The sequence below is a fragment of the Spermophilus citellus genome, assembly GCF_964194105.1.
Source record: "Spermophilus citellus genome assembly, chromosome: 7".
Taxonomy (NCBI): Eukaryota; Metazoa; Chordata; class Mammalia; order Rodentia; family Sciuridae; genus Spermophilus; species Spermophilus citellus.
Genome location: NC_138188.1, coordinates 107214371 through 107238969, shown reverse-complemented (window position 1 = coordinate 107238969; position 24599 = coordinate 107214371). Strand labels below are relative to the sequence as shown.

Genomic DNA, 24599 nt, shown 5'->3' with positions numbered 1-24599 from the left:
GCAGATTTATGAGTTACACGTGTGGAGTACATCACAGTTTCTCAGGCAGGCTCACAATTCCTCCATTGTTCTTGTTCTCAGAGAGGTCAAAGACTTACCCAAGGTCACACAGCTGAGATGTGGTGGAAGGGAGAAGAGAATATAAGGATTTCTGGCACACAAATCAACCAATATCCATGTGAACTCTGCCTTTATGGGGCAGAGGGATACTAGAGATTGAACCCAGGGGCACTTTACCACTGAGCTACATCCCCAGCTCATTTTATTTTTTATTTTGAGACAGGGTCTCACTAAAATGCTTAGGGCTTAACTAAGTTGCTGAGGCTGGCCTCAAACTTGCAAGCCTCCTGCCTCAGCATCCTGAGCTGCTGGGGTTATAGGTGTGCACCACCATGCCTGGCTCTGCCTACCTTTTATTTTTACTGTTTTTTATTGCCGCTCCATGTTCAGGGGCTACTTGCCATTAGAAACAGTCTTCACCTCCATTTGAGGGCTCTTTCTGCAGCTTACAGCTCCTGGGAGGATGCTCTCTGGTTAATTGAGGTGTTACTATAGCAACAGCAACAATAAAAATCAGAATGGCAGGTACAGATTTCACACCCACAGACTCAGGTGTGCAAACATGTAACTTCATTTTCTTACAACTCAAGTTAATTTCTGACCCCAGGCTTCAACTCTGCTTTTGGAAGAAATGTATAATCTAGTCATTTTCAAGTACACTTTAAAATTCAGTATTTCCTCAGCCACTTTTTATATTTAAAATGTATCAATTCAGAGCCAGGCATGGTAGTGCATGCCTGTAATCCCAGCGGCTTGGGAGGCTGAGGCAGAAAGACTGCAAGTTCAAAGCCAGCCTCAGCAACACAGCGAGACCCTGTCTCTGAATAAAACATAAAGCTGTCATATGTAACAAATTAGAATAAAAAAAAACCTATAAATTGGAAAAAAATCAACTTGTGCAAGTTAAATCTGCCCAGCTTTTTGTTTAAAAAAGGGGAGGGGCGGCTGGGATGTGGTTCAACCTCTGGTACCAAAAAACAAAGTAATATCCATTCAGAATGATTTTTCCTCATCTGATCTCCTAGAGGAAGGTGGAGTTCTGAGGTGGATGGTGGTGTCTGTCTGGAGGCCTTGTGGTTGGGCTGGGCTGGGTTAATGTACGGTCCTCCCTTGAATGGAGACCACATTGTCCTGTTGGTGCTGTGTCCCTGAGTTTAATCACGTCCCACTACAGACGGATGCTGCGTGATCCCCTCATCCCAACTGAGATCCTCTGGCTCTCTGCCTTAGTTCGCTTTCTTGTCCCACTCACAAGAACTAGCTGTACCTCCTAGTATCTAGAAATTTAGGAGGTTTCTCTCTCCTTGCCTTAAGCCAGAATGAGATGGGAAGATGAAAAAAGAAGAAGAAGAAGAAGAAGGAGGAGGAGGAGGAGGAGGAGGAGGAGGAGGAGGAGGAGGAGGAGGAGGAGGAGAAGAAGAAGAAGAAGAAGAAGAAGAAGAAGAAGAAGAAGAAGAAGAAGAAGAAGAAGAGGAGGAGCAGCACTCAGTGGTTAAGATCTCAAATACCATTCTACTGTATCAGTACAATTTTCCTCCTTCAAAGCAATGGTATTTTTCATTTCCAAGTTTATATCTATCGGCATACCTCTTTTGTTACCTTTTCACCAAGTTTCTACCTTTTTAGATTGATCAAAGAAACGCTGAGAACTCTGCCTTACCCAGGAAATTCCACGGATGTACGTTTTTGGCCTCCCTCCCTAATGTGCTAACCTGTGACACATTCATCCATGCCAATCATCCCCGCTCTGCCCAGACATGCCCTTGGGACCTGTGGCTCTGTTCCCCTGGACAAAATCAGCCTCCAGCCAGCCTCACTTTTCAGCCTTTTCATTGGATCACATGAATCCAGCAACCTGGTTGATACCTTTCTTTTTCTTTTTCTACATAGATGTCTGCTTTTTTACACATTTTTTTTACTTGCCTCAAACCCTTTATTGGAAATAGATAAGGTCTCAAGTAAAATTGTAATAAATAACACTGTTGTAGCCCTTTTCAGTTTCAAGGACTAGAACTGCCCCATTATTCCAGAGGTGGATACACTAATGGTCTCCAAATTGCTTTCATTTTGAATAAAGTTCCTTGTGCGAAGCCTTTGATGTCTCCTCCTGCTTCTTTCTCAGGCAAAAGAAAGAAAATAATGGTGTTGAGTCATCTGGGATATCCCAGGCTCTTTGCTGGACACCTCTCTCTCTGTCATCTCAGTGCATCCCAGAGGCACAGGGTCCCAGCTGGAACTTGAGCCAACTACACCCTAAGGTTCAGACAAGCCTAAGTGGAAGTTGCAGGGGAAATGGGAGGACAAGGATACAGGAATTGGTGTGAGGCGCCTTTGAAAAACCTGAGCTGGAAGAGAAAATTCACCTGGAAATGAGGAATTTTCCATTAGTTCATTCAACTCATCTTTATGGACCATTTGTAATGTACTCACCACTGTGTTAGGAACAGGAGACACAACTGAGAAATTCAAGGGCAAGGAGCCAGTTTTGGAGCACAGGGAGAATTCCCAGTGCAGCAGGGAAAGCGTGTCACTAATCATCCTCTCACTGTGACCATAGTCCTACAGCAGGACAGCTGCCGCCCAGAGTGAAGGAACACCACGAGTTGCCTTCATTCCGTTTTTAAGAGACAATTTAAAAGAACAGTCAGAGGAAAATTGAAGCCAGTGGTTTTGTATCCTGCAAAACAATGCCCTCTGTCCAAACAGGAGGACGCTTGAGGTAGAGATATTGTTGGACACCAGGAGGACACTCAGATGAGGCATTAGTAGTCTGAGGGCATTAACTCAAACAACCAAGGCCACGAGGGCCAAGCAAGGGCAGCTGCTAGGACTTGGCTGAGGTATATGCTGGGGCTTGCAAAGACTGACAGGATTTTGAAGAATACTGTGGTCCTCTCCATGTTAAGAGGGTACAGCCCAAGAAATACAACTTTGTGACTTTTGCCAAGTGTCTACTTTTACCCCCAGGCAAGAACCGTCTAGGGAGGGTTCAGGCACTTCCTAGTGAGCTCAGAGGAGATTAGACACTTGCTCTGTGAGGCTCATTGATTCAGTAATGGTCTTTCTCCAAGGACCTCCCAGACTCCATCCACCACATGGTGTGGTAAAAATGCCTCGGGATTCCCATCTCTGCTCTGCTGTTAACACAGGCAGCCCCTGGACAAATGAATTTATCCCCTCAAGCTCCATTTTTGCATGCTTTCAAGGAAGGGGCTGGACTAAAGGAACTACAACTTTCTATGAATCTCGGACTCCTTTCACCCCTTCCCTCCACCTCTCTTTACCTATCCCAGCAAATCCCCTTCCTGTTCTCCCTCAGCTCTTTCAGTCTAGCCACACCTGTTTTCTCGCTGTCCCTGATGCAGAGCACCATCTTCATTCCTGACCCCTGGGCAATTCTCCCTAGGGACTTGTGGTCAGACATGGTCATTGTTTGGAGGGAGGTACCCACAGCCTTCCCCCATGTTGACCTTCAATGTGGACATATGCCAGCCTCCCTGGGCATCCCTTGACCTCTCCGACATTAATCTGTCCAGACCCTTTGTGAATTCATTTATATTTCCCTCGTGTACGACATCTTGGAGTAATGTGCTCCAGGAGTTTATTACCCATTTCTTTTATTTGTCCTAACTGTTCCTTGATCATCTTCCCCTCCAGCAAGCATTTAGGTTGAGTGAGTCCTTGTTCACCTTCTCCTGGTTATTGATGAGTTTACTGATTTCCATTGTGTTCTGTTCTCCTCTGGAGCATTCTAACCTTTACAGCCTGTCTTCCCTTGGCCACCCCAGGTTGTTCATTCTCTCTTCCTTCTCCAGTGTCAGAACATCAGAGGTTCAGTGACCAGAACTCACCACAAATCAATGAAGGGCGGAGGGACCGTGTTGAAGGAAATGGAGGGGGCATTTGCTAACACCTGGTGTGTTTTCTTGGCCTTTGGAGCAAAGCAATACTTCAAACTCATGCATTGGAAAAGAAAATGCTTCCAGGAGCCCTTTTATAGAGACATTAGTCACAGGGTTTGGATTTGTTTATTTATTTATTTATTTTGGGTACTGGGGATTGAACCCAGGGGTGCTTAATCACTGAGCCACATCCTCAGCTCCCCACTTTTTTACAAATATTTTATTTAGAGACAGGGTCTCACTGAGTTGCTGAGTGCCTCCCTAATCTGCTGAGTCTACCTTGAACTTGCGATCCTCCTGCCTCAGCTTCCTGAGTTGCTAGGATTGCAGGCGTGCACCACGGGGGGCCCAGCTGGATTTGTTTAGTTTCAGCATATTTGCACATGCTGTGATTAATGTATCTGCCCACTTTCTGCAGATTTATACCAACTCAATTGATAACCATAATAATTAATATTTAGTGATCTTTAAAATGCACTAGGTACTGTGTTAAATGTTCTACTTGCAGTTATCTCTCTTAACATTCTCCTACACCCAATGAGTAGGGACTTTTATTTATTTTTATTTTATTTATTTATTTTTATTTTTTTGTGGTGCTGGGGATTGAACTCAGGGCCTTGTGCATACAAGGAAAGCACTCTACCAACTGAGCTATATCCCCAGCCCCTGAGTAGGGACTTTTAGTACCCAGTTTTGAAAACAAGAAAGAGGAAGTAACTTGACCATCACACGCTGGCAAATGGCAGAGCCTCACTATAAACCCAGTCTGAGATTTTCAGGCTTGATGTTCTGTGGGGTCATCTCCAGTTGTGGGTTAGAATCACCTGGGAATGTTGGAAAACCTACCAAGGCCCTGGGCCCCATCTATGGCACTTAAATTTCACTGGAGGCAGGGGTGGATATCTCTAAAAACTGCCGCAGATGATTCTAACCATGCAGGTTAAGGGTCACTGCTGGGGCTGTAGGGGTGCCTCCTTCTCTCAGAGACTGAGAGCTTATTTCTACTGAGTCCAGAAGAATACATTTGGAGTCATCTTCAGTGTGAAGGTTTATCATGAGAACTTCCCCTTCTGAATATTTACAAAGGAGTAAATCAGACCAGTCTTGGCACTGATTCTTGTTTGGCTGTCATTGTGGAAAATAATCTACATAAAATTTACCATGTTAACCATTTTTAAAAATGTGCTTTTTATTTTAATTTTTTTTTAAAACAGAGTTTCACTAAATTGCCCAAAATGACCTCAAACTCATAATCCTCTTGCCTCAGCTTCCCCAGTAGCTGGGATTACAGATGTGAGCCACCAGACCCTGCTAAAAATGTACTTTACAATATCTAAACTGGGTCATTCTACATCTGTTGGTTTCTTTCTTTCTTGTGGTGCAATATCCTGACATAAAATTTACTGTCTTGATGATTTTTAAGTGCACAGTTCAGGGTGGCAGTTAGTATATTCACAATGTATAGCCATCATGCCATCTATCTTCAAAACATTTTTGTCATCCCAAACTCAAACTCTTTTTTTAAAAAAAATATTTATTCTTAAGTTTTAGGTAGACACAATATCTTTATTTTACATTTATGTGGTGCTGAGGATCGAAACCAGCGCCTTATGCATGCTAGGCAAGCACTGTACCACTGAGCCATAACCCCAGCCCCCCAAACTCAAACTCTTAACTGGTAAATACTAGCCTCCTCATTTCCCCCAGTTTCTGGAAGTGTGACCATTCCAAATATATCATATAAGTGGAAGTATACAGTATTTGTTCTGCGTGTCTCTTTCACTTAGCCCCTTGGTGTTGTAGTATGGCTCAGAATGTCCTGCCTTTTTAAGGCTATTATTCCATCAGATCTATGCTACATCATGTTAATCGATTTTTGGGGGGTAGTGCTAAGGATTAAACTGGGGACCTCTCGTGTGCTAAGCAAGTGTTCTACCACTGAGCTACAGCCTCTGCTCCTTGCATTGATTCTTTTTTTTTCCTTGTTCAATATTTTTAATGTTTTAGATACACAGAACCAATTTAGCATTTATTAAGGGGACGTGTGAATTCAATTAAATACATGGAAAACGTTTGGTTTTTGTTGAAACTTTTATAATAAATTCCGTAAATTTTGGAAAATTTGTAAATAGTTCACACTCATGTGTACTGTTTAATAAACATCAATATTCTTTCAATGAAACAAACTTCATATATTTGATTTTTAAAAAATTGCTTTTCCACAGGGTGGTCAGGTCATTACTTAAGTAATATTCTTTCATTAGTAAAATTTCCTTTAAATCATATATTGTATATTGCACATGAATAGAAATATTAATGATTGCAATGTTTTTCATAACTTGCGTTTTTTTCCTTTAAGACATCCAAAATGTAATTATTATGTGAGAATATATGAAAATTTTAATATAAAACATAATAATAATCTTGCATTGATTCTTAAAGAGAGAGTTTGAACAGTGCCCCATCTGGAGAAACCTAAATTTGCATCATCTCTTGTCTAAGCCATTTCCTAATCTTGATAAAAGAGGCATCATTCCCTTTACCCTATGGTGACTTGAACTTGCAAAAGACCTTTCTTAGAAAACTTTGTCAAAAACCCTTTACAAGTCCAAGTAGATTCTAGATGTTGCCCTTTCTTTACTTTCTCAAAGAATGCCACCAAATGCCTCTTCTCCCTCCCCAGTGCCTGCCCACAACTACAACTTCTTGGTGGCCAGGATAATTCTCCAAAAAGCCTTCCTGGGCCCAGCCCCAGGGCTCTCTCTCCCCTGAACTTGCCTGGTGCAGCCCATCTGGCATTCACCGGCTGCTTCCTTCTTGCATGCACCTCACATTCCCAGGAGAATGATCATCCCTTAAACATTGCTTATCCTTTACTGCATCCTCTCAGCCTTGGCACAGAACTGAGCAAATAATGGGTGCAGAATTCTTATAGTTAATTGAAAGGAAGGAGCCTGCCGCCTCCCCGCAGATCAAGGCTTTGGGGCTAACATCTGAGATCCAAGCTGTTGAAGAATTGCCAGGATAGGTTAGGGGCACCTCCCATTGCCCTTCACTGCCTGGACTCAGGGAAGAACCAGCCTTGAGGCAAAGTGACAGGGGGTGCATGCTCTCCTCCAGGCCTTCCCTTACCATCCACTGCTTTTCTGAGCATCTGTGTTCTCCTAGCCTTTCTATTCTCACCCATCTCAGTTTCCTCGCCTGTGATGCAATTAATCCCTTAGGCTGTGCCTCATGCGACAAAGGTAGATAATAGAGTTCATTGTTTTGTCCTTTCTGTCCCCTGTAGGTGTGAAGTAGTTGCTGGTGCTGTCCTAAGCCTCCTAACTGGTCTCCCTTGCTCCAATCCCCCAATTACCTGCATCTCAACCTCCTGCCCCAAACCTCAAACTGCACTTGCTTGTCCTGTGGAAAAGTCTAAACCCTTCTGTTGTATTCAAGGCCCCTGCTCATGGTCCAGCACCATCCCTACCCTGTCCCTCTGTGTGTCTAATCAATAACAATGTAATGAATGCTTCTTTCCTGGGCCGGGGGTCTAGGTGTTTTGTATGGTTCTGGGATAGTGGCATGCTCAAGAGATCATTTAGAGGCCATGACTGCTTCATGCCTGCTCAGGTGCTGTTCATTTATGGTCTAGGTAAAGCATTTTGCCATCCTGGTGTTTCCCCACTGTGAGGTTTGGGGCTATGGAACACCAGGGAGACACATGCTGATCAGGACAATGGAGCCTTCAGGACCTCTCTGTCACTCGGGTGGGTTTCTCCTCCCCTCAGTAGGAGGCTCTCCTTCTGATTCCCCCTGTCCCCTGTCAAGGGTTCTGTTCCTGGTTGGCACCTCTAAGGACAAGCCCATGACCCTCCTTGATTACAGGCCTAGGGTCCTCATCTTAATGGAATGCCTCTCTTGGGGGACACTGCCTTAGGTGGCTTTGGCCAACACTCACCCTGCCCTGATCTTGCTCAGAATCTCTGTGACCTCCCGATGGTCCTGGGAGATAATCACAAGCATACATCTCTTGTTTGACCACACATCTCTTGTTTGTTCCTCTCTGGGTCCAAACATCCTGAGAGTAACCCTTGCCCCTTGGCTTGGAGCTGAGCACTTGATTTGGCCTTTTATCCTGCTCATCTGCCAGGAAGCCTGGTGTCCTCCCTAAACCAGCTGTGCCTCTCCCCAGCCTTCGGATCTGCACACCCCTCCCAACCTGCACTTCCTCCTGGCTTATCCTAGTCCAAATCTGACAGCCTCTGCCAAGGCAGCAGGAAAGAGGAAGGGAGAGAGGCGCCTGGGAGGGCCTGGGGAGAGATGTGATACTCTGGGTGTCAATCCAAGGGCAAGCTACAAAGCCAGCCTTCCTCCTTCCTCACCACAGCCTCCACTTAGATGTGGAAATGGGGTGTGAAGACTCCAGGATGAGCCATGGGTGGAGGGCTAGGTTTTCAAAGGTAACTAACTCTTCATGACATGGAGACGTGGAGGGCTGATGTGAGTTGGTGAATTGTGACTGTGTTGTACTGTAATGTCCTTCTTCTACTAAAAAAGGTTTGTAAGTGCTATTATAGATGATAACTAACAATCAATAGGCAAGAATAATTTGATATGGAAAATCAGAGTTTAAGTCTCAGCTCTGAAAGCAACCAATTACCCCACTGAGCCTCCGTTTATCCTATCTCTTTGGGTTCAGTGACTGCTCCTCAGCTGCAGTTCCCACAAGGGGGACAAGGCAGGCAAGAAAGAGAAAGAGCACACCTCGAACCTGGTTTTATTATGGAGAAGCCATTCAAATGAGGCAAGGGGTCAGGTTTCAGGGGGGTTGAATCTGGCTCCGTGATGTCTTTCTGTCTGCAGGTTGACTGACATCTTGGAAGGTCACGCCCATCTCATGTGCCCTGTGATGATCAAAGGCAGAGCGAGCGAAAGGGGCACATACATGCACAGCCCAGACAGAGATGCATGGTCAGTCCAGTCTGCTCTGTGCGCTCAAGATGCTCACAGCTCACACACAGCCCAGGGCTGGCTCGACACATCTCCACATTCCCATCGCTCAAAGCTAGGGGAGCACTCAGCTCCTATGTGGCAGCTCCCCACAATTGTGGGCTTCTTTTTCTCATCTTTTCTTCTGTGGGCTGGGGTTGGGGCAACCAGCAAAGCAGGGAGACTCTGCTTTCATGAAATTTATGTTTTGGGGAGGGGAGACAGTAAATATGTACCATATCAAGTGGTGATCGTGACAAATGTTTGTCATTTTATAAAAGATGATAATGGATCTCTGAAGAACTCTACTGGAGCAGAGACTGAAGTGAGGAAATGACCCATGTGGACACTTGGCCAAGGAGATTTTCAAACAGAGAGAACATATGCAAATGCCCTTAGATGAGAACCTCAGGTCTTTGAGAAGCAGCAGAGAGACAGATGTGGCTAGAGAGATGTAGGGGAAGGTAAAAGGGGTAGGAAAGGATGTCTGAAAGGGCCTTGTGGGGCTGGTAAGGACCTGGGTTTTTCTCCAGAGAACTGGGGAGCCAGAGGAAGTTTTTGAGCAGAGTAGTCACAGGATCTGAAATAAGAGGCTTCTACGTAGAGAAAATTCTGTTAAGTGAACATCCACGTGAGAAAAGAGAGTGGTTTGAATTGGGGTGCTGGTGGAGTAGGTGGGGGAAAGGGGTCAGATTCTGAAAACATGTCAAAAGTAGAGGCAATGGGATTTATTGATGGGTTCGATGGGTGGGGGGCGGGGGTACAGAGTGACTCCAGGACTTTGGAGAACGGAGTTTTTATTTACTAGGGTAGAGAAGTCTGACAGGATGCTGGTTTGGGAAAGAAAATCAGAAACTAAATGCTGAGCAGGTTAAGTGTGAGAAGCCCACTGGATGTTCACCTAGCAGAGGGGCAGGCCATTGTAACCATCTGGATTTTAAGAAAGAGGTCGGAACTGCAGACACAAACATGGCCATCATCGGCACAGAGATAGGGCTTACAGCCAGGTGACCAGGCAAAATCATCTAGGGCTTCAGGGTAGCTCTCTCCTTCACATGGGTGTGAAGGTCAAAGAGATAGCATATGGAAGACACTTCGGTCAACTCTCAAGTGCTCCACATATGGAAAGGACTAAATGCATAAATAAGGCAAAGAGTGTCATGGAGAGCAAGATTTAAAGAAGTATCTGCTTGTAGAGTCAGAATCATAGAATGCTTGTTGTTCAATCCCTTTCATTTTATCCATGAGGAACCAAGGTTGGAGAGGCTAAGAGGTTTGTTCAAGGTCACTGACCACTGCTTGGTAGCTCAGCTATCCCAGAAGGAGAAGCCCTAACCGCTGGTGCAGGACTCCTTTGGCCACACCACATACCTGCTCACGTTCACTGCTTCATCTCTCTCTGAATCTGTTAACTAGGGCCAAGTCATTCTTCAAACAGAAATCTAATTATATCGCCTTGTGCTTTTACACATGCTATTTCCTCTGCCTGGAATATTCTGCTTCCTCCCACTTCTCTGTCTGGCAAATTCCTGCCCCATCTTTCATTCCCGGCTAGAATAGCCCTTTCCAGTGAAGACTTCCCTGCCCTGCCAGCCAGTCACTGGCCTTCCCTGTGCCCATAGGGTGCCCATCCTGTGGTGGTCCTTCCACTCACTATGGTTCTGTCCGCCTTCCCTGCCTGCCTGTGGGACGCTTCCTATGACCTCTCCACCTAGCATGGTGAATGGCACTCAACTGTTCGTGAAGGAAGGAAGGAAGGTCTCTCACATTAGTTGGGGACAATGGCAAAGCTGTCATTCAGTGACACTTGAGTTCCTCTGACCTGAGAATGCTTTAGGGTCACAAAGTGACAATGACTTCTAGGGTGGGAATTTGCTTTTTTTTTTTTTTTTTTTTTTGCCATCCCCAGGCACAATGAGCTGGCATTCTGGGACCAGGAAACTATTTGGACATTATAAGTGATTGCTGCCTTTTTGTTTTCAGTTCTCTATCAGCATACGACCAGCTGTTGTTTGCCTTTTGCTGCAAGGCAAGATTTGTGCTTGTGTCTGGGCTATGCACAGGCATGTGTATACACACACACACACACACACACACACACACAGAAACATTGATGTCTCCTCAGAGAGGCTGCACTCTTGTTTTACAGAGTAGCTTGATCACCCTGAAAACTCCCTTGGGTGGGAGGGGGGAGACAGCTTGGCCCCCCATGGATTTGATAATTTGTACTACTTAACCCCTTGGAAATTTAGTTCAAGGTAAGTTTGAAATTTCTAGGTCAAGAGTGAATTCTAAGAAGTCCATCCCACCTTCTGTATTCCCTACTTTTTAGCTTGTTTGTTTTAGATAATTCTGTATTATTATTATATTTACATTCTGCTTAATTAACAGTGTTTGGGGAGGAGGAGAATTGCTCCTAATAGCAGTAATTATTGTACAGGTTATTGCAAGGTCTAAAGAAGGTGGCAGAAGCTGCTGGTGAAAAGATCAATGCTCCCAATTCTGTTTCAAGTAAATGATTCAGAGATTCTAACCAGACTGGTTTTGCCAAATGCCAGGGAATGCCTGGAGGAGGTGGTAAGCCAGACTCAAGAGAAAATGTCCCTTCCTGAGTTCTCTTGTATTGAGAGCCCTTGAGTAATCACTGTTAATCAATACAATACAGTAGGATGCAATTAGGATTAATTAGCCCAGTGTTGCAAGCTGCCCAGCTCCTCAGTCTGTGTCTCTCTGAATGTCTCCTCTTCTTGGCTCCTACTTTCCTTCAAAAAGAAGTTTTCCTTCCCAGAGTTCCCAGGACCAGTGTCCTCTTTTCCTGTGCTAAGGCCCTTCCCCCCACTCATTTGTAAGGTGGTGAGGGACAGTCAGGAAAGGGCACAAAGTGATGGTGGAAAGGGAAGGGAGAGAAAATAATGGAAACATGGTGGGAAGAGAGAAGGTTGGTGAGAGACTGTGTGGAGGATGGAGGAAATTTTGAATGTCTTTCAAGAGAGCTGCAGCAGCGGACAGAATCACCCAGAAGGCATTTGTCTACTCTCCCAACAAGAGAAAGCTCATTCCCTGTCTCTGCAATATAAGGAATACTGTCATGTTTTGGTTTTAATTAAAAGGTATCTCTATATTACATACATTTCTATATTTGCAGTGCAAAATCAATCCTCGTGGTCTTTAGGTAATGGGGATAGGTGAGTGCCTGCTGGGGGGCAGCACTCACAGCTTGAAAAGGGTTCAGAGTGGGCATCAGGAGACCTGCCCATCCTAGCAGATTCTGAAGAATCCAGAGCTTCTGTTCTCCAGATCTCCATGTCCTTGTCTGTACCATGATAAGTTTAGCCTCCATCCTGTGCATTGATTGTTCCAAGTTGATTTCTTCACCAATATTAGATGCATGGGCTCCAGGACATGCTCCTTTCCTTCCCTTTTTCTTCTTCTCTGCCTCTTTCTCTTTTGGATCAGAATGGGTTTTACATTTGTGAATTCCTCCCCATTCTGCACATTATGAGTTTCAGCATTTCCATTGCCCTAGAAAGTCTTTATCTCTGAGATCTTGCACTGTTTCTCTTTTTACAGAATCTTACAAATGCCTTTCTTGGATTCTGAGCACAGCCTTTCTGTCCTATCATTCTGGCCAAACTACTCCTTGTCTTGGTTGGGAGTTGGGAGTGGCAGAGGTGGGGTGCTTCCCTGGGGGCTCTTGCTGTTTCCATTCTTCTGCTTATCTGGGATTTCCATTACTCAGAATTTTGTTAAGTAAAATGCTTCTTCTGGACCTTGTTCTAATTCTCTAATTTCTAGAAAACTCTAGAAAGTCTCCTAGTGTTTTCCTTTCTCCAGCTTATTTATTTTTATTTCACAGTTATCTTTGATTATCTTTTAGACTCACATTTCTGATTTTAATATTTCAGATCCTTTGTTTTTTTTTCTCTTCATTTTCTTAGGTCACCTTTTTTTTAATTTTAAAAATACCTTTTTTGTTCAGCAGAGGGCTCCCTTCCCGTCGCTCCTGCAGCCCAGGCAGCTAGGATTTGAAGCTTGCTCCTTAGGACTTAGCCTCCCGCCTCCTAGCCATCAGAAACACTAGATCACTTAAACTTGTAAACAATTCCTCCTCGCCCGGTGTGATTGCGCTAAAGCTTCCCACCTCGGCGGAGAACACTCCATCGCCTCCGCCGATCGCTCATCCCTTGGGTGCCCTCCCAATGTTCCTAACGTTATTTTACTCCCTGGATCCCCTGCTTGTTCTTCACCATTGTGTAGGGTGCATACCACCAACCCCGATTTACAACCGAGGAAACTGAGGCTTGGAGAGGTTCTCTCAAGGTCGTACGCCTTGCAAGGTTAGCCAGCATCCGCCCAGTTCAGGCTTTCCAGTCCAGTCCAGCAGTTTAGCCTCACTCTCCGCCACCGCAGTTTAAAACGGACCTCCCTCGTTTTGTACGCGGTTCCTTCCTCCTTCGAATCCACAGGCAGGAAGATCGTTCTCTAGCTAATAGGGCTAGGAAATTGGGGAGCACGGGGTTAGCGTGTGTGTATGTGGCGGAGGGAGAGCTTGTCTCTCAGGCCCAAGACTTGGGGTGGGCAGGCCGCGCTGACGCTCTACGAGGAAGCCAGGTTCGAGATCAGAGAGACCAAAGGCGCCAAGGCGGGATGTAGCAAAAGGTGCAGGGGGAGGACCTCGGTCTGGGACTAAGGATGCAGACCGGGGAGGAGAGGCTTCTGTCCACCCTCCTGGTCGCACACACTGGACAGGTCAGGGTCAGGGATCCGGGCTAGGGGACATGGGGACGCAGGGCGCCCCCTTGCGCTCTCCCTTGCGCCTCAGGGCTGGCGGGTGAAGCGCCAGCCGCCGCAGGTCCTCTACAACCCCCTCCTCCTTTTCTCCCCTCCTTCACTCCCCTCGCTCCCAACTCCTCCCCCACCGCCTCTCCCTCCCTCCTTCTGCTCCCTAGATCTCCTCCTCCCTGCTCTCTCCGGCGCGCCGGGTCTGGAGCTAGTTGGAGCGCAGGGGTTGGTGCCAGAGCCCAGCTCCGCGGAGCCGGGCGGGTCGGCCGCGCATCCAGCGGTTGCTGGAGGAGTCCAAGCGCAGCGGGCGCGGCCCGGGTCCGGACTGCACCGGAGCGCTGAACCAAGGGCCAGGGACTCTTCCTGCGCGGCCGCCCCATTCCCAGACGGGCCGCCAGCCCTCCGGCTCGCCGCCACCTCTCGGAGCAATCAGGACCAGAGAACCGCGGGGAATCCAGCACCTGCGCGTGCAGCCGGGAGGTGAGTCCCTGGAGCCCTGGGCGCTTTCTCCGCACGGGCTGGGGCTGCAAGTTGCAAACTTCAGCAACTCGGGTGGGTAGAGGAGTGGGGACGAGGGACGCTGGCAAGTTGGAGGCAGATGGGGGAGGGTGCAGCGGAGGACAGGGGTCCACTGGATTCCGCGTCGCGGGCTGCTATCTCGGCTTGGGCTCCTTCAGCGATGCTGCGTTCCTGCCTCCCGCCGGCTCCGCGTCCCGGTTCCACTGGGCCCTCTTTGAGCTGCAATCGGTGCGTCTGGGCTGCCGCCGCGTTGGGGGCCCGGGCCTGGAGGAGGGGACCGACGAGTGCAAGGCTGGGAGGGAGCCGGGCAGAGACGCTGAGACTGGCGCGGAGATGGAGGCTCTGAGAAGGCTGGCGAGTAAACGTGGTGGAGGGAGAGTGCGGGCGGCGAGGCGCGTGGGAACGCGTGGCCCGCCCAGGGTGTGAAATCTCCCGCTCCGGGACGTCTCCGTTCCGCAGCCGCGGCAGAGAGTGGGGGCCCCCACCCGATTCTTCTCAGGCCCCCTTTAGGACACCCCAGCCCTGACTGGGCCCCAGGGAGCCCAAACTCTGCCCGCCAGGCCTTAGATGGAGGGCTCCGGGGGCCCTTCGCTCCCGCCTCGGCGGGTGGAGAGGGGTGGAGAGAGGTGCGGCGGCGGGAACCTGGGACGCGAACGGCGATTTCCCGATTTATTTTTCTCATGGTAATTTGTCTTTGTGGTTGGGGCTGCCCATTCACTTTCCGCTCACGTCGTGCCGGAGATCCAGAGCGGAGGGAGGGAGCGGGGGGCGCTCGGGCACAGGGAGTGATGGAGACTGGAGAGGGGATCTGGGACCCGAGCTGGGAGGGCGGGAGCGAGCGCAGAGGGAAGTGGTCGTTCGAACCGCGGAGGAAGAAGGCGAGGCTTGAGAGGACCGGCCACAAACTTTAAACAACCAGGAGGACCACCTGAAGCGCCATTCTTCCCACCTTCTTCTCTCCCTACCCGGTCTTTGGGTCATTTCTCTTCGTCGCGCCGGTCAGGAGTGGGCCCCGAGTTTGGATGAGGAGAGGTGACCGTGGGTCTCTGCCTCCACCCCTGTGGTCCTCTCCAGGCTTCCCGTGGGGAGTGGGGTGAAGGCAGGCGGAGCGCAGAAGGGGCAGCCCACCCGCAGGATGCCCTCCTTTCCGACCAACCAAATGGGATTGGAGGTTGGAGGCTTGCCTAGACCCCACCACAATCCCACGTACTCTGACCCCAATCCCCATCTTTCCCCTCCAAACCCTAGCTAATCCAGCCTCTTTTCATTTTTCTCAGCCCCCACCGCTTCATTTGGGCCTCATTCTGCTCCTCATTCTGTCGTGTGGGCTCCATGGCCCTCTCCACTGCCCTCCCAGTCCCCACTTCCTCTCATCTTTTAGCCTATCCCCATTTAGTCTTCTCTGTTACCCTCCCCGCCTTTCTTCTTGACATTTAGAAGTGGCTTCTCACCTTTTCTGAGCCAGGATAGATGACCTTGAGGAAGGGGCAGAGGAGAACTTGAGCCCAAGAACTGGACCTCACAACTAGGAAAAAAAGAAACAGCATTGAACACCCCCCCCCCCCCATCTAGGTTCCCAGGAGGAGGTGGGGGGGATAAGATATCAAGGAGAGAGAGGGAACTTGCCATTGGGTCACTCATCAGGCAATGTAAAGCACTGAAAACCGGTCTGGGTCTTGGGGGAGGGTCTTAGGAGGTGGGACTGCCTCTTTTTGCCAGGTGGGAAAATAAGGAAAGGTGTATATATGGGGGCTATGAGTGAGTGTGTGAGTGTGTGTGTGTGTGGGGGGGGGGCATATCAACAACTAATACCGCCAATTTCAGAAGGAATGGCAGATCTTCTATCTTTTCTTTTTCTGGGAATGAATGCTAGAGCCTTCCTCCTCCACAACTGAAAATGGCCACCATTGTAACTGGACCTCAAGCATTTTTTAAGCAAGTTACTGTGTGCAATGCACCATTTTAGGAGCTGGTAGATACAAAGAGGAACAGGGCTGAGCCCCTGCCCATCAAGCTCCCTAATTTATCAGTTTGATCCCATGATGCTTGTGTGTGTTTGGGGAGGAGAAGGTGGACATGGGCAGTGCAAGGCAGCTAGGCTTGTTGCCAAATGATGACCTTAGGAGGACTTAGGAGAGGACTGGCTAAAGAAAGCTTCATGACTCAGGTGGGACAGAGCTGAGCTTGTTGGCTCTGTCCTGAGGGAGAGGAGCCAGAACCCTCCTCCCACCACTGTCTGTTACAGGGAGGGTGAGACAGCAGAAGGGCTGGATGAGAAGCAGTTCCCACATCACTAGAGGCAGACTAGAAAGGCAGAGGAGACCAGAGGTCCAGCCTGGCTCCAGGAGTTGCCACCTCTCCATTGGGATTGTGGGAACTCCAGCAGCTTCCCTGTCATAGGGTGAACCTCCTGGCTTGTTTGAAACCTTTCCATTAGTCACTTCTTATGAGACTTAAAGCTGGAGGAAGGCTTGGAGATTGTCCATGTCGAGGGAATGGCAAACTCAGATCTAGAGTGCAGGCAGGTAACAGTGTGTTGATCAGGGAATCAGAGGAGCTTGGTATTCAAAGTCAATGAGTGTTCAGAGTCAGTCTGGACAAATGAAATGATCTGAACAAAACCAATTTATAGCCCTTGAATAGTCCCTATATCTATAATCAAGAAATTAAGATTCTAATATGTGAATAATCTATTTTGTACCTGTATTTTACACATATATTTACTTGTATTTTGGGGATTGATTGGAATGTCCTCATTCTGGTCCTGCCTCTCACCTATTGGATCCCCCGCTGATCCTCACCCTCAAGACCCACCAGGATTCTTCTGAGAGATGATGATTTCCTGAGTTCAGGGAGCCATCTTGTACAAATCTGAGCATTTCACATCCACTGATACAGGGTTCCAGATATAGAGCCAAGACTGGAACTCAGGTCTTCTATCCACTTTCCCACTAGGAATTCAGTGATACCAACCAATTTTATTCTTCACAGAAAGGAAGAAATCCAATCAAATTTCTGTTTCCCTTAATGTAGCAAAGCTTTGTTCAGGGGTTGGATGAGAAAAGACTGGAAGATCCCATTGGTTGTTCAGGGATCCCAAGGAACATCCAGAAAGCCCTGAGTCCTGACTGTGGGTCTAAAAAGGGAAGGGAATCCCCAGGAAGGGGATAGAGAATTGGCAAACATGATGGAAGCTCAGCCTAATAGGGATGAATGTTGCTAGATGGAGTATGTCCATTTGGGAAGAAGATGCTATTGGGTCTAATTATTTGGAACATTGACCATGACACATTTGTCCTTAGAGTTGGTCACCCTCCCATATCCCACAAGGAAAGTCAATGAGACAGAAACCTAGATCACTATGAATTAATCAACCAATTCACTACTTTCGTTGAGATTTGAGGTGGTAAAGGGGACACAGAAGGCAAAAGGACAAGAACCCTTATGAGAAGTGCAGGTTACTTTGTTATATTGCCATAGAGGACTCAGGGCTGTGTTCTGGTGCACTATCCCCACCCTGCCATGGAAGCCAGATGTTCCCCATGATCCTCAAGTGCTGATTTTGTCATTGCCTGGATAATACATGGTAGATGAGACCAATGGTGGCAATATAGTCACATACATGTTCTTTATTTACTGAGTACCTACTATGTGAAAGGCACTGCGCTAGGAGCTGTGAATACAAGAGTAAGCAAAGCATGTCTCTGATCTTCCTATGTGAAGGTCAATTAGCCAGACTAGGAGGACATACTTACCAACATTGACTCGACATCTGTGATGGAATTTGTGTGTGTGTGTGCTTTCCGTATAGATTTATGTGAGTGATCTGATAGCTAATGTGGTCTTATCCAAAGCACTTGTGGTCTGGCTGTAGGATTGAGAAAGCTAGGATCCAATTTCCAAATTTGTTGGTTCCTAAGTTCCAAATTTCCTTTTCATGCTTCAGCTTTCACACTGTGAAGGGGCTGAACACCTTCCTCATATCTTTTTTTTTTGTGTGTGTGTGTGGTGCTGGGGATTGAACCCAGGGTCTTTGTATGTGAGGTAAGCACTCTACCAACTGAGCCATTTTATGGCCCCAACCTCCCTCATAAGGTAAAGCCAGGCATCTGGAGGTCTGGGGATGACAACTATTGGGAGGAAGTATTGGTATATACCTCATGGTCTGAACTCCAGTGGTCCTGAGACTTTACCTTATACGATTACCTTGATCACTAGCTTGTCTTCATTTCTCTATGAAGGGGTGGCATATGTGTTAGAGATAGTTACTTGTACTGAGTGAATTTTCTGTAATTTTAGATATTTGAGTTTAGCCATCACTAAGTTGGTCTTAAATTTATGACAGTGCTTAATTAACTTGATCTTAAATGTATGACAAGAGACAAGGCAAGTGTCTTGACTAATGGAGTTGCATCAAATTGTCTAGTCTGAGCCTTCTTTTGTAGCTTGTATGTGCAGTACCTGGATTTCACTGACATTATGCTCTCCTCTTCAGATCTCTCTCTCTATGGCTTTGCTTTAAAGACATCTGCTTAGCTGTGGAATTGATTCTCTAATGAGCGATCTGGAAAGGAATTGTGTATGCCACCCTGTATCTCAGACAGTCTCCTCCAAGACTCTCCTTCTGAGGAATTCTTCTTCTAACTGGCTTGAAGGCTAGAAAGTGGCAGGAAGAACTTTCAGTTAAAGCAGAGTTTTGAAAGGAAAGGGAGGGGAGGGAGCCAAGTGTTCTGTGGCTCTGCCATGTCACTTCCCTTCCCTTCTGTTTTAGTATTTTGCTTTCCTGGGCATGAATGTTGCAAACCAAGTCTTGCAGGATGCATGCTTTAATCCTGATATGAGTGTGTGTCTATGCATGCACGTGCATGTGTTTGTGTATGTGTTGCACTGATAAAAAATTACTAGACTTTTTTTAGAGTGGAAAAAAAAGAGAGAGAAGATGATTTTCTGTCCACTTTGCTGCTGGACACCTTGGGGAAAGTAGGACAGACCATTGGGCTGAACACTGGGATTGGAAGAGTCTCCTCCTCTGCTGTAGGACAAGGATATTGTTGGGTTCTCCCTGAGTGCTTGAAAACCTTTAGAGGCAACCCTGCATATGCCGAGACCCACCATGACACAGCCCTGATTGATCTGCCTTTAATAAGGACAACTTAATCAGACTTGCACATGGAACTCGTTTGAATTTGAAGCCCTGTCAATATTTTCAGAATACCTTTGCATTTGAACCAGGAACATGTCTGACTGGCATCTTCTGTGATGGGAAAGTGTTGGTTCTTGGAGGATAGCTAGTGACCATCTGTTCTGCCCATCCCCTGAGGATCAAACACAAGGATATAAGTTTCAAGTACTGAGGGAGAAGGCTGGGTTTGCCTTGAGGGAGGCTTCCCCACTTGAACATTTCTGCCAAACCATCGGATTCCTCAGCTATAAAAAAGCAGTGATGAACCCCAAGCCCTTTCTGGCCCTTGCGTCACTGATTTTGAATGGAGATTGAAGTTGCCTCTTGATTTTCCAGGAGTGATTCATTTGCTTTTTTGATATGGATTATTTGTAGGGAATATTTAGTTTTAGGCTAATTTCTAGCCCCTCTGTTGGTAAACAGCTTGAATGCCAGTCACTGAATCTTCACGAAGTACCTTGTCCTTGTCGCCTAAGCCTGAAGCAGATGTCATTTTGGAAGGTAAGTTTGCTGTGTGTTGAGGTGTATGTGTGTGTATGAATATGCATGTGTACACAGATGCGATGCATTGCAAAGATGTGCACTATGGTTTGATCATTGGATTATCTGCAGACTGTTCCTTTGCCAGAGCAGACACAAGGCCACCAGGGAGGCGACTGCAAGGAAATGGCTTGTGAGGTACAGTTGAGATGCATTCCTACTTGTAAGCCCCACGGGTCTACCTGAGCAAAGCTCCCTCCCTGATGCTGCAGCCATTATCCTGAAGCCCCCGCCCCCCTCACCCAGGATCCCTTCCATAAGGTGTACAAAAGAGCTGAGTTGGCTCTTAATTATTCAGGGATGGATGGATCCAGTGTATTAAGCACCCAACCCAGGCCTCTTCTTTCCCTTCTTTTGGTGCCTTGAGTAATTTTATATCTGAAGTGAGAAGCTGGGAGATCTTATCATTTAATACGGACTTTGTTTCTAATACCTTGTTCCCTCTGCTTCTCTTCCCACAAGGTGCCTGGGGGAAACTAGGAGCCCTTCAAGAGGCCTCATCCTCCCAAAGCAGACTACTTTTAAGATCCACACATTCATTGGTCTATTGGCTGATGTGTGTTTCTACCCAAAAGCAGGACAGCAGAGGAAAATACCACTAGCTCTTACGTATTCAGGGTCGAGTCCCTGTACATTTCCCAGGATCCTGCTTTTGTTTCCTTCTGTCTTTCATAGAGCCTGTACTTTCAGCTGATGGAGTCAGCTGGAACCCTAGGTCACATCAGGAGTCTGTGAGTGCAGAGCAGTGTACTTGTGGCAAAAGCTCCCCAACAGGCCAGATCTAAGGAGTACTTCCGTTATCCCCCAAGGCTGAGGGTAATTCTCCTGCATAGAGCAGGTGCCTCACTTTCAGCATCACTCCACCTTGTAAAGCGAGTCTTCCTGTGCTGGATCCAGTGTAGAGAGAAGACTGTGTAACTGATGAGCAGCTTCCAATATACCTCTGAATACAGGTAAATGTGGCTTGGTCCAGCTCAACACTAAATTCACTCATTCCCATAAGAATTACCTATAGATTTTTTAAAAATAGACATGATATTCACATCCTAGACCTTAATTAAGTCAGAATCCTGAGGGCAAAGCCTGAGCACTAGTATTTTTGGCACTTCTGATATTGAGCCCTGGTTGAAAGCCACTGGCCTAATCTTTGCCTGGGTTCCACCTGGCCTCACGCCCATGGCATGCAGAATCTTTTAGCCCTCAGCCCCTCAAAGCAGCCAGGTCCTTTCTCATCCATTCCTCTGTAGCTCCTGGCATTCAGATCATAGCTACGGTTTGTGTTCCTGTTCTGAATTTAATGACTTTTTATTACAAACTGATATGGGAGCTTCTAGTATAATTTTGGGGGCCATTTTTTCTTAGAAAAGCATTTATTAAAATAACGGACATTCATACTCAACACTTCAGTATATTTCTTTCTGGATAGGTGTGACTAAACTGTGATCATACTATCTGGGCTATTTTGTAACTAGCCTTTTTCATTTAACAACACGTTGTGATAATTTCCCTATGTGTTTGAAAATGGACTTTTTAATGGTTGCCTGTATTCCATCACACCATGTGCCATAATTTATTTAACAGACCCCCCGTGGTTGGACATTTAGATTGCAAGCCATTTTTTCACCGTTATAAATAATGCTGCAGTGAACATCCTTGTACATAAATCTTTGTGCCTATTGATGATTGTTTCCTCAGAAGAGATTTCTTGAAGTGGAATATTTATGCTTCTTTCTAACATGGACCATTAAAACCGTTTTTGACTGAATTTCTATAGAAATAATATTTATTTATTTTTTTTTATTCAGAGCCGAGAAACAAACTCTTCATTGGACTTTTCTGAGGCTTCAGGCTGACTGCTTTGACCGGTCTGACTTAAGGTCAGACCTCCTTCCTAGGCTCCCCCCAAAGTCAGCTCCACATAATGCTGCCTTACCCCATCTGATGAACTCTCAGTCTTTCCTGCCCCTGACCTCCAGCATCCCTGGTTCTTCCTTTCCCTTCTCAGCCCTTTCCTCTTGACATCTCCAGCCTTTGACCTATCAGTCCTCAGCACCTTGAAGCTGTTGTTTCCACAATACTGTTATTTCCTGAGCTGCTATAACGTGCTAAACTTTTTATATGCATTATCTCTTTTGGTGCTATCTGCCTTATGTACTCTTATTATTTTTGCCTCTACTTTTTTCCATGAGACAACTGAAACCTTGAGAGATAAAACAGTTTGTTCAAGGTCACACAGCTAATAAACAGTAGATATGGGATTTAAACCCAGAGCCTGCACACATAACTACTACATATATATTTCTCCATCCTCTTGGGTATCTCTTGGCTTGTGGCATCAACAGGTTTTTCACAAATGTTCCACCAGTGTCCCGTGGACATATGTTGTACCTCCCTCCAGCAGAAGAGGAGTGGTTCTCAAATATGAATGGCAGGAGAGCAGAGATGCTATTTATCAATGTCCCCCTTTCTTTTTTACTTCCTCAATTATATCCTTGTCCCCTTTTCCCAAAAACTCATACTAGATAACATTTCTTGCTTGCTCCACTGACCAGCTGCCAAGATTCCAGCATACCTTGCAGCTGAGCAGGTCCAAGTGATGACATATCTCTGTTACAGCTTCCCTAGCTAGTCAGAAGAATATGGATGCTGCTCTCCCAGTATGGATTATAAAGCTGTCAGGGAGAGATGCTGCAGTAATGATGGGGGATAGGCAGCCTGGCTTCTGTTAGAAGTCAAATACTGTTTAAAGTGCAGGGTTAGATATATTCTTGCATTCTTGCCTCTGTACCATTGTCATTGCTGAGGAGGTCGATAAATGGCAACCCAAACTGTCATCTGGATTTGATGCTGACCATGACCAAGAACTAGGCAGTTATGTGACAGAACACTCAGCTGAAAGAAGACACATCAGCCTGGCATTTATAATGACCAAGGAAAGAAATGACATGCCCAGAGACCTTCCTTAGAGTGTAGGACATCTGACTTGGGGAAGAACGACCGTATGATTTAGAGATTCCAAAAGGGAAGATGGTTTGTGGCAGGTAAGCTTCCAAAAAATTAAACCTCACATTTTTATGCATAACTTGGATGAAACTGGAGTAAGCAAGCTTATCAAATTTGTTGGTGACAAGGCCATGATGGGCAGCTTCTATAAAAGACAGAAGAAAGATTAAAAAATGATCTCAACAGACTGGAATGCTGGGTTTAAACTAACAAGATGAAATTTAACAGGGGCAGATGGAAAGTCGCATTTAGATTGCAGAAATTAATTACTCAAGTTCTTGAGGGGGTTGGGGGTGGGGGCAGACCTGATTTGGCTGAGAGCCTGAGAAAAAGATCTGAGGGGGTTTAATTGTGCACAGGCTTCACAGGAGCCCGCAAGGTGATGGAGTTGCTCCAGACAACGCCGTTTTAGATGGCACTAAGAGAAATGCAAAACCCAGATTGGATTTTCCCTGGTCATTCTGTACTCATTTCTAGACATGGATTTTAGAAAACACCCTGAGCAACTCGAGTGTTGTCGGTAGAGGGTACCCAGCAACTGGACAGGGTTGGAAAATCCAGCCACAGTAGGTCTGGTAAAAAGAGGGCTTTTGTCTAGAGTGGGGGGAGGGGAAATGCTTGGGGTCTTGGTTGAAAGTGACTGACTGCAGAAGAAGCAGAACTTCCTGTAGAAGAGAACATAGCTCATCAGTCCAGGAGAACCAGAAGACCCTAGAATGAAAGGACAGAAGCTGGATTTTTTAGAATAAGCCAGATGAGTTCAAGTGAAGTAAACCAAACATCTATTCCAGCACTGGTTGGCACAATTTAATCTGTTAAAGCCATTAATTAAAAGTTTTGCCCAGGTACAGTGATGCATGCCTATAATTCCAGCAACACAGGAGGCTGAGGAAGGAGGACTGCAAGTTTAAAGCCATCCTCAGCAACATATTGAGACCCTAAGCAATTTAGTGAGACCCTGTCTCAAAATAAAGTATAAAAAGAGCTGGGGATGTGGTTTAGTGGTTGAGTGTCCCTGGGTTCAATCCCTGGTAAAAAAAAGAAAAAAAAAGAAATAAAGAAAGGTTTTGGGATCAAAACATCTCGTGGTGGGCTCTAAAAGGGTAAGAAACTTGGGTCGAATCAAGCAGAAATGTGTATGGACCCTTCTTGGAGCTGCCTGGTGCTCGAGTCACCTGTACAAGTCCCTACTGAGTGGCCAGAAGGTGAAATCTTGAGTACTTCAAAGACAACTCATCTCCCCACAGAGGTGGCCCATTAGATTTTTGGGCAACAATGCCTGATAGTTCTGGCCATCTTTTGAAGTCTGTTTCTCCCCTATGGGCTCTATCTTTTCTCCTTATGGTTCTTTCTAGAGAACCCAGTTACTCTTCTGTCTTCCCATTTCTTTCCCACTTCTGTTGGTCCTTCTCTGGATCATCTCTTTACTTCTGGGCACAGGACACTGAGATCCTACTATTTGTCTCAAATTGAGGTTGTTAGGACCACATCAGGCCCTGCAGGTGAGGCCTGTCTAGCACACCCTTAAGGGTCCAAGTCCCACACCTTCTATTAAGTCAGCTCCAATTCTGACCTGGCTGTTTGGGCAGCCATGGGGCACTGCTGACTTTTCTTGACCTTATGACCAACCAATTCTC

General features: G+C 46.5%; 1 protein-coding gene across 2 annotated transcripts in view; it reads left to right on the top strand.

The window, feature by feature from the left end:
• Nucleotides 1-13496: 13496 nt before the first annotated feature.
• The window catches only part of SEMA5B (semaphorin 5B), a 116181-nt gene continuing 105078 nt past the window's right edge, over nt 13497-24599 (top strand). For both annotated transcript variants that reach the window (XM_081302806.1, XM_081302805.1), the window contains exon 1: nt 13497-14198. The gene's annotated coding sequence lies outside the window, so the exon portion shown is untranslated. The remainder of the gene's footprint in view (nt 14199-24599) is intronic.